General features: G+C 38.4%; 1 non-coding gene across 1 annotated transcript; it reads right to left on the bottom strand.

Moving 5' to 3' along the window:
- Positions 1–756: 756 nt before the first annotated feature.
- Positions 757–863, bottom strand: LOC121208630 (small nucleolar RNA R71). Its single transcript, XR_005903761.1, has one exon. It is a non-coding gene; the product is annotated as a small nucleolar RNA R71 (small nucleolar RNA).
- Between the last annotated feature and the right edge of the window lie 9,176 nt (positions 864–10,039).

Raw genomic sequence — 10,039 nt, 5'->3', positions numbered from 1 at the left:
ATTTATAAATCTTTAAAACCTGTTACGAATATCACGCATCAAGTTTTTGGCGCCGTTGCCGGGGAACTAGGATATTAGTAAAACTCAATTTTTATTACTTTAGCCACTTTACTTTTATTACAATTTAAATTTTTATTTTCTTTTCTAATTTTTCTCTTATTTCTTTCTAACAGGTTTTTCTAATTTATGACTAGAAGAAACCTGTCAGGACCACCACTTTTTGACGGTGAGATTGACTGTATAGTTCATAGAAACCAAAGAGAAATAAGGCGAAGCCTAAGATACCCAGAGGACGAGCAAAAGGGCGATACTTTAACCACATCCGAGGAGATGGCTGAAAACCAAGAAAATCCGCTACCTCCTGTGATTGCTGTTAATCAAAATCCTGCTCCACGCACTATGTATGATTATGCTAAACCTTCTTTAACAGGAACTGAATCGAGCATAGTTAGACTGGTTGTAGCCGCAAATACTTTTGAACTAAAACCTAACACAATTCAAATGATACAACAATTTGTTCAGTTTGATGGTTTGCAGGACGAGGATCCCAACACTCACTTGGAAAAATTTTTGGAACTATGTGATACATTTAAAATTAATGGTATTTCTGATGATGCCATTCGTCGGTTATTCCCTTTTTCATTGAGAAACAAAGCTAAACAGTGGTTGAACTTGTTGCCACGGGGGTCAATCACTACTTGGAAACAAATGACTGAAAAGTTTTTATTAAAATATTTTTCGCCTACTAAAACGGCTAAATTACGTAATGATATTTTTTCCTTTGTGCAGATGGATTTAGAAACACTCTACGATGCATGGGAGAGAAACAAGGACCTCTTGAGAAGATGCCCTCACCATGGGTTACCGCTTTGGCTATAGGTTCAAACCTTTCATAATGGCCTGAATACTTCGACTCGACAAATGGTTGATGCAGCTGCTGGCGGAACCATCAATAATAAGACACCTGAAGATGCCTATGAATTTATAGAAGAGATGTCATTGAATAACTATCAGTGGCAAGTCATGAGGACAAAGCGAACGAATACAGCCGGCGTTTATAACGTCAATACGGTCACCATGCTCTCTAATCAGGTAGAACTCTTGAATAAGAAAATTGATGGTTTACTTAGTTCTTCACAGGTTCACCCAGTAATGCAATGCGAAGCAAGTGGAGGCAGATCAAGCAGTTCAGAATACCCACCTTATGGCCACAACATGGAGAACGAATAGTTAAATTACATGGGTAACAATCCTTGATCTCAAAACAATCCCTATAGCAATACTTACAATGCAGGTTGGAGGAACCACCCTAATTTTTCATGGGGAGGCCAAGGGAATCAGAGACCACCACCTTCAGGCTTCCAACAACCACCCTACCAACAAGAGAAAAAACTGAACCTTGAGTAAATGCTAACAAAATTCATCTCGGTGTTAGAAACTCATTTTCAGAATACCGAGACTGCACTCAAAAATCAACAAGCATCAATCAAGAGGCTTGAAACTCAGATTTGACAGCTCGCCAAGTTGATTTCCGAACGACCACAAGGTAGCCTACCAAGTAACACTGAATCTAACCCAAGAAAGCAACTCAACGCGATTGCCATTCAAGATGAGGAAGGGCTAGTTGCAGAATCAAGGCCAGAAACGGGGGTGAGCATAGGTAAGGATGAGGTCGGCCACAACGAGCCAAAGCCGATGATTATAGAATATAAACCTCACGTGCCATACCCCAATATGACAAGGAAAGACCGCTCAAACGAACAATTTGGTAGATTCCTTAAACTTCTAAAGAAACTACATATTAACTTACCGTTTATTGAAGCCCTTTCGCAGATGCCAAACGCAGTCAAGTTTTTAAAGGAGCTTCTGGCAAATAAATGGAAGTTAGATGAAGCATTGTATGTGAAGCTGAACGCGGTCTGCTCAGCCATTCTACAGAATAAGTTTCCAAACAAACTAAAAGATCTAGGGAGTTTTACAATTCCTTATTTAATTGGTAGTTTAGATTTTAATAATGCGTTGGCTGATTTAGGGGCTAGTATCAATGTTATGCCTTACAAATTATTTAAGCAATTAGGTCTAGGGAAACCCAAACAAACTAGGATGAGCATTCAATTAGTAGATAAAACTATCAGATTTCCTAGGGGTATTATTGAAAATGTACTCGTTAAAATCGACAAATTTATATTCCCAGTTGATTTTGTTTTTCTAGACATAGAGGAGGATAGCAACGTCCCCTTAATTTTAGGAAGGCCCTTTTTAGCAACCGCCAGATCAATTATTGACATTGGCATAGGTGAACTTACACTTCGTGTGGGAGACGAAATAATCACCCCTCAAGCCCGTAATTCGAATAACACATCAAAAATCGAAGGTGACTGTACAAATCATTTGACTAAAACTAACCATATCGCGCAACCTTCTTTGCAGAAAATAGGTTCGAAGAACATACATAAGCCAAGCAACAAAAAAGAACCAATCCATGAGGAACAAAGGTTACAAATCGATAAGCTAGATGAATGGCGAACACATAAACCGAGAAAACACAATAAACCAAAACCATGCCATGAGGAGCTTAATTCCTCCAAAAATCAACTTAAAGTTGGAGACAAAGTACTACTCGATGCAGCAAATCCTCGAATCGCCACTTCTGAACCAAATGATAGCACTCCAAATTTGGCACGGTACGGTCGAGGTAAACCACTCCAAATTTGGCACGTTCAAGGTAAATGGTACTCGTCTTAAACCTTATGTTGATAAAATTGATAGCAGGGATGTGGAGTGTAAACTCCTCGATTCACCATGATCACGCACCAGAGAAGTAAGTTGAGCTTCAACTATAAATAAGCACTTCTCGGGAGGCAACTCGAGCACTAATAGTATTAATTTCTTTAAATTTTAGTTTTTAACATCTAACGTACTAACCGAATCATGGTACACAAACTCTCTAAATACCACACTACCAAGCACACAGGCGTGCCTTAGGTCATGCAAAAAAAAAGGAAAAATTTTTCCAAAACGGGAAGCGATAAAGTTGCCACGGCCGTGCGACATGGCCGTGGGTAAACCTGCCAAAACAACACGGGCGTTCGACACACCCGTGCCTCGAAATCGTGGGCGAACCTGTCAAACTAGCACAGGCATGTGACATGCCCGTGCCCATCATCTATGGGCGTGGACCTATGTACACAGGCATGGGAGAAGCGAACGAAGCGAGACACGGCCGTCTGCACCAAAATCTATTAAAAAAAACCCTCACTATTCATCATCTCCCTCCCCAAAAATCCCTAACCCTAGCCCCTGCAACTCCACACGCCCTACCCCCCACGCCTGTGCGCCGCCTACAACATTGATTTCGACGCCCCAAGTTTCTTCGTTTTGCATTTGTTTACTCTTTTCTCTCTATCTCCTTTGAATATTTTGTTTATTTCATGATTTTTCTGCTCTATTTTCCTATTTTAAATGAATACTCATAGTTAGAACAATAGAATACTTTTGCTTGTTTATAAGAATTTTGTCATTTTAGTTAGTCCATTATGCTCTACTTTTTCATTTTTCCTAGTTTCATGAAATTTATGCTTCCCATATATATTCATTCATATTCCTGTTACATTATTCCAATAATACTATAACTTGATACATTTAGTAGTTTTGTTTACTTCATCCACTACGTAAGTCTCATGAAATCTTCATATTTAGTTTTGTGCTTCTGTGCTATTTTTGGGACGTATTGGTTGAGTTTCAATTTTTCAACGCAGGTACAATGTCATCATCACGTGGTAAGAAGACTGTTGTTCCCTCCTTGAAGAAGTGAAAAGAAGCAGCGTCATCCTCGGGTCCCATCTCGGAAAACTGACACCCATCCTCCAATTTCCACCAGGAAATTAGGAGGAACTTTTTCAGATACTTTAGGCCCGACCTTTAAGTGTGGGCCGCTGCATTGACTGGACCGCGCTTGAACAAGTTCAGTTGGCTAACGATGTCTGAGCCCTCTTGACAACCGATCCATGAGAACTCTTCTTTGTAAACACCAAGCCGACGTACCTTGAGTTTACCCTTGAACTTTGCTCGACCTTCCATGTTCAAGATGTCATGACCAACTTCGATGACCCTAGAATAGTCCAGTTCCGTCTTAGCGGTTTAGTCCACCAGTTAAGTGAGCCCGAGTTTAGTATCGCTTTGGGCCTTTATACAGAGGAGTTCATGGAAGACAACGAGCTCAACACCCTCTATCGCCACATCCACTACTCCCCTTTGAAGTGTTGGGATGCTTTGGCCCCCACCCCAGCTTCCTACAATCCTAGCCGCTCCAAGGCATCGGCTCTCTCTCCCTCCTTGAGGTACCTGCACACCATCTTGGCACACACTTTGACAGGCCGGTGAGAGAGCACCGGCGTCGTCAACACTCACGACGCCTACTTTTTATGAAATATGGTGAATGGGCACATCTTTGACCTCGCCTGCTTCATTAACCTTGCCATTCGCCACTAAATGGAACGGCATCGGAGGGAGGTCATCTCCATTGGCCCCGACGTAACTCGGTTGGCTCGACACTTCGGGCTCTTCAACACAGCGACCCAATAATCCTCTCTCACTCTCATCGGCCAGATGTCTCCACAGGGCATCTCGAGCATGTTACATATGAGGATGATCGAGAAGCACCAAGAACCCACCCTCCTCAGTACCACTTCGCCCAGTCCTCCAAGGAGGAAGACCCCGAGGACATTACTGATGATGTCCCTCTACGTCACGAGGACCCACTGTCTCACCCACCACCTCCTCATCGTCCAGTTCATGCGGCGGCTTCATATACTGACATCTCTGAAAGCCTTACTCGATACGAGCAGCAATGTTTTCGGCGCTTCAATAACATTGATGCTACTCTACAGCAGATTTGTCAACACTTCCACATCTCATCGCCACCCCCACCTCGTGAACCATCTGGCGATGAAGATGTTTAAAAACTTTTATTTATTATTTTATGTTGTTCCTTTTATTTTCATTTAAGACTACTTTTTATTTTTCTTTCACCTTATTTTTATTAGGTTTTATAATTATTATTTTACAATTTTTAATTTTGGCTAATTCATTACGAGTACTTATTCTTCCTTATATATTTCCTAAAAAAGTTTCTAATTCTATCACAGTTATAAAGAGCTCCAAAGCTCACAATTACTCAGGAACTTAAAACACCACTGAGAAAGGTTCTCCACAAATGCCATGCCCTGGTCGGCCACGACCATAGCCAACTTGAGATATAATATTCTTTTGGTGCAGCATTTGTGGAACCCAACCTCTACCACCACCAAAGTATCCTTCTTCACCCTCATCACTGTTTTGGCCGATTATTTTCTATAACCCCAATTTAAGGAGTTCATTATCATTCAGGAAGTTTCACTTCTCTCCCTATCTTATGATTATCAATCTATCTTTTTCAATATATCTATCTTTGTACATTGAGGGCAATGTACATCTTAAGTGTGGGGGCTCTTTCATATCCTCATTAGAAATCCCTGAATTGTGTCTTATTCTCACGTGATCTTCTCATGCCATGATTAGAATGAATTTTGATTAATTTATGATTTTTATTGATATGCCTTGAAGTATCTAAAGCCTTGAACTTACATATTAGTTGTAATTTGGTATTGTTGAGCTGCAGTATCTAAAGCCCATCTTCTGAGAAGAAGCTCATTTGTACTCAATTGATGTTTAATTACTTTTTCTAGTTAGGCAATTTTCATATTCAATCTCGATTCTAACCTTTTCTTTCAGCTTGTGAGCACACCCACTAACCAAAGCCATGTTACAACCCTTTAAAGACCTTTTGATTGATGTTCATTTTAATATATAGTGGTAGAGATTTGATTTTCATGCAAGCCTATGGTAATGAATTTTCATTATTGACTATTGAGTGCTTCATGTATTGTCCTTAAACACCTCGAGTGATTTGAGTGAATCTTTAGTGAGGATGTGAAACTCTGTGATATTTTGAATCAAAGGTAATTACTTAGATGAGAGGAGACACATTTGCTTTCATTATAAAATACTCAACTTGGAATATTTTGGAACTTTGATGTTCTTTTAGTCAAATCCTCAATGTATGATTACTTATGGATTATTTTGAGATATTTTTAATAGGAATTATAAGTTAAGAAGAATGTATTTTGATTTTGAGTTGAGGGTTTTGCTTGACGACAAGCAAATGCTTAAGTGTGGGCGTATTTGATAAACCGTAATTTATACATATTTTTACCCCATGCCTAACGCATTTATGGATGGTTTCTCCTTAAATTTGGTGAATTCGATGCTCTTAATCCTTTAATTTCCTATTTTATACTTTGGACAGCATAAGAGAGTAAAAAGAGCAAAAAACGGGCAGAAAACGGAGAAAATGGACCCACATGGGAAAACAACACGGCCTAGACTTCCTCACAAGGGCATGTCACACGGCCGTGCCAATTTGGCAGGATCGAAGCACGACTTACACGGGTCGATCACACGCCCGTGCCCATTTAACAGCCTTGACCGCGGCCTTCAGTAATCGTACACGGGCTTGTCACACAGGCGTGTCCCTGCCGAACACAAGTTTAGTCCAATTCGGAAAAGGCCAATTTTGAGGGCTCTTAGGCATTCCAAAGTCTATTTAAACATTTGAGGAGGCACTTAGGAAAGGGGGATGCAGAGTAGGAAGCAAGGAATTACTTAAGGAAAGCCGATTGATCCATCTCAAGAGTTGGATTCATCATCAAGACTGGAGATCTCCCTTCAAGTTCCTTCAGGAGTTTTGGGTTTTCTTATGTTTTGTTATCTTTATGCTTTCGAGATGTTTTCTTTCATAAGTATGAACTAAATCCCTAAATACCTAAGGGGAATGAAACCTAAGACAGATCTTGTTATTATTATATGAATTGTATGATAAATATTTGACTTGTTCTTAATCATGTGTTCTTAATTCTTATTTTGATATTCCAGGATATTGATCCAAGTTAAGCTCTTATTCAGAGGAGGAATAGACCCTGTCTAAGAGTAAATTTGTCATAATTAAGCGGAGTTGATTGTGCGCCTAGAGAGGGTGACAAGATTTTGCCAGATTAGGGTGAAACCTAATAAGGGAAGCCATAGATCGAGTTAATGAAATTCTAGGATGTTAATTAGAAAGAGATTTCAATTATTCAACCTAGGGTTAGACGTTTTTAGTCTCGAGAGAGATAATAATATAACTTAGGGATTTCTACGGATCAAGTCAAATGAATAAATCGTCTGATTCAGAGTCAAATAACAAGTGAAGTCTAGGTGGATTTGTCCATAGGTATTGTCTCAATCAATCGAATTTTCCCAAAAGTATTTTCTCAAGTTTTTCTTTCTATGCATTCTTAGTTAGTAATTAGTATAGACAACCAAACCTCTTAAATTTTAGGCTAGATAATAAAAAGGAAGTAAATACTAGTACTCGTAGTTCCTTTGGGTTCGACAATCCGGTCTTGCTGAACAATACTACTATTCGATAGGTACACTTGCCTTAATCGTGATAATAAGTTAGTCTCAAGAACATTTCATTTATAAATCCTTAAACCTGTTACGAATATCATGCATCATCATGGCTTATTAAATGGGAGGTCCTTATGTTTTAATAAGACCATGGATAGCGGGAATGGACATAAATGGGCACGTATTTGATGTTTTAAATGTTTATAAACAAATGTTAAATAATTAATTTGTGATTTAAGGTTAATAAAATAAAAAAAATTGGTGTCCATCTTTTCCCATTTCTTCAACCGAATATTAGAATGAATAATAGGGTTTGAAGCTTTAGAAATTTTGGCACTTTGGAGTCTTGATTAAGGTATGATCTTTGATCAATTTTTGATGATTTCTACATTTTTGTGATTGTTGCTTTCTGTTCTAGCTAGTCCATATCTCAATTTTTAAAAGTGTTGATAATTGTAGAAGTTACCATTGATGAATTCATGTGTTTTATGATGTTTGATGATGAATTATGAAAGCTTAAAGCTTGATAGACATGTTTTGTAAAGTGATTTTAAGTAAAAATGCGTATTAGGGATTAATTTATGAAAATATGAAAATGTGGGGTTAAATGTGTGAATAAATGAAAGATTAAGGCTGCTAAAGGTCCCTATGAAATTCGACTAGTTGAATTGTGTGTATTTTGTGTTTTGTGAAATAGGGACTAAAATATCAAAATGTGAAAGTTTAGGGGCTAAATTCAAAAATGCCCAAATATATGTTTATGGTTTCAAGTGAATGAGTTGGTGATTAAATGGGTTAATTTTGAATACATATAGAACAAGAAACAAAGAATTTGAATTTAGATCAAGGAAAATCGAATATTATAGAGTAATTGATCCTATTCCTCTATTCCGAGTACGAAGTAAGTTCGTATGTAATAAATGAAGTTACAACCATGTTTTTAATGCTTTAATAATGCATAAATTATATATTTGCGACTACGACTGTGTACGACGACAAGTCTACGATGTTTGGCACTTAGTGTGCATTTCGATAAAGCTTCGGCTATATACAGCACTTAGTGTGCGAATTGAAATAGCTTTGGTTTCCGTGGAACTAAGTGTACGATACTGAGATAGCTTTGGTTCAATGTGATGGCACTAAGTGTGAGATATCGTTATAGTTTCGGCTAAACATTTATCACTAAGTGTTTGAGTTCTTAAAGCATTGAAAGATTTCTGAACAATTTAACATATTGAACAAAGAGGTGAGGATGAAATAACTAAATATGGGAAAGTACAGGTACGTACAATATCTATGTAGTAGTTGATACTATGTGTATGAAGCTTGATGAAATGTTATATACATTGTAATGCACCAAATCCCGAAAACCCCTGTTAAAATTATTTTTATGTGTTTGTGTTGAGGATGTACGTCTGACTTAGTGATTTAATGCTCAGGGTGTGTCTAAGAAGTCATGGGTTCAAGCCCTAGCTTGAGCAAAATTTTTGTTCTATTTGAATAAACCCTTGTCTTCAGCTAGTAGACTTTTAAATTAATGTGAGTAAGGCATGACATAAAAAGCCTACTAGCCTAATGGTAAATGGAGTATGGAATGTGCAAGGGGGTCTTAGGTTCGAATCCCTGCTACTACATATGGAGATTATTTTTACTGATGGTCATAGGAGGAGGTTATGTTTGATCGAAACTCTGCTGGGTTGAGTAGATTTTGAACTTGTTAGTTGAGGAGATAATGGGGGAGTGATTTGAGGAGAATTTTGTAGGGTTTGAAAGGGAGAAGAGTTGTAGTCGAATAGGTACTTTGACCATAGGAATTCAACTTTGAGTTTAGGGAGCTTCATTTTCTATTCATTTCGGGTTTTTTGCATTTTGGTCTTTTTCACCTTTGTTTCTGAAGCCATGCATTGCCTGGGTTCTATCTCGAGTACCCTTTCAATTTTTGTGAGTTGGATTCTGCTCTTCTCTCTAGCCCTCTAGTCCACCGATTTCTGTCCTTCACTCTTTTTTTCTCAATTGGTATTCTCGTCCTTGGCCAAATAACACTTGTCCTTTCTCTCACAAACCCTTTTCGGTTGTTAGTCGTACTTGTGGACCGATTCATTCCTTCTTCTCCTCTCCCTCTTTCAACTTTTCTATTCTTCTTATTTTGGCCGAATCTTGTCAGGGCCTAACCATTTTCCTTCTCTTCTTTTCTTTTTGTTCCTTGGCCATTTCTTACTGAAGGACTGCCAAAATCCCCTTGATCTATTGGTAAGTGTTATACGGTTTTCTCCCTGGCTAAACCTTATTTGGCTTTCCTCTCAAAGGTTCAGCTTATGTATCTCTCAGGCCAATCGGTTGTGTTTTCTCTTTTTTTACCATGGGGAAATGTCTATTTAACACTTCTTTTTGTACAAATGATGCTAGGGACTCAAGTTCATAACAAGGTGTTAGGCCGACTACTTTTCCCCTACAAGTGATATCTCCTTTATTGGTAAGTGCTTTAAGTCCTAGATGTATTTATGTGGGATTGTAGATTCTTATGAATTGGTTAACTGTTTTGTGTGAAGGT

This window comes from Gossypium hirsutum, chromosome A10 (assembly GCF_007990345.1).
Source record: "Gossypium hirsutum isolate 1008001.06 chromosome A10, Gossypium_hirsutum_v2.1, whole genome shotgun sequence".
Classification (NCBI taxonomy): domain Eukaryota; kingdom Viridiplantae; phylum Streptophyta; class Magnoliopsida; order Malvales; family Malvaceae; genus Gossypium; species Gossypium hirsutum.
This window is presented reverse-complemented; position numbering and strand designations above follow the sequence as displayed.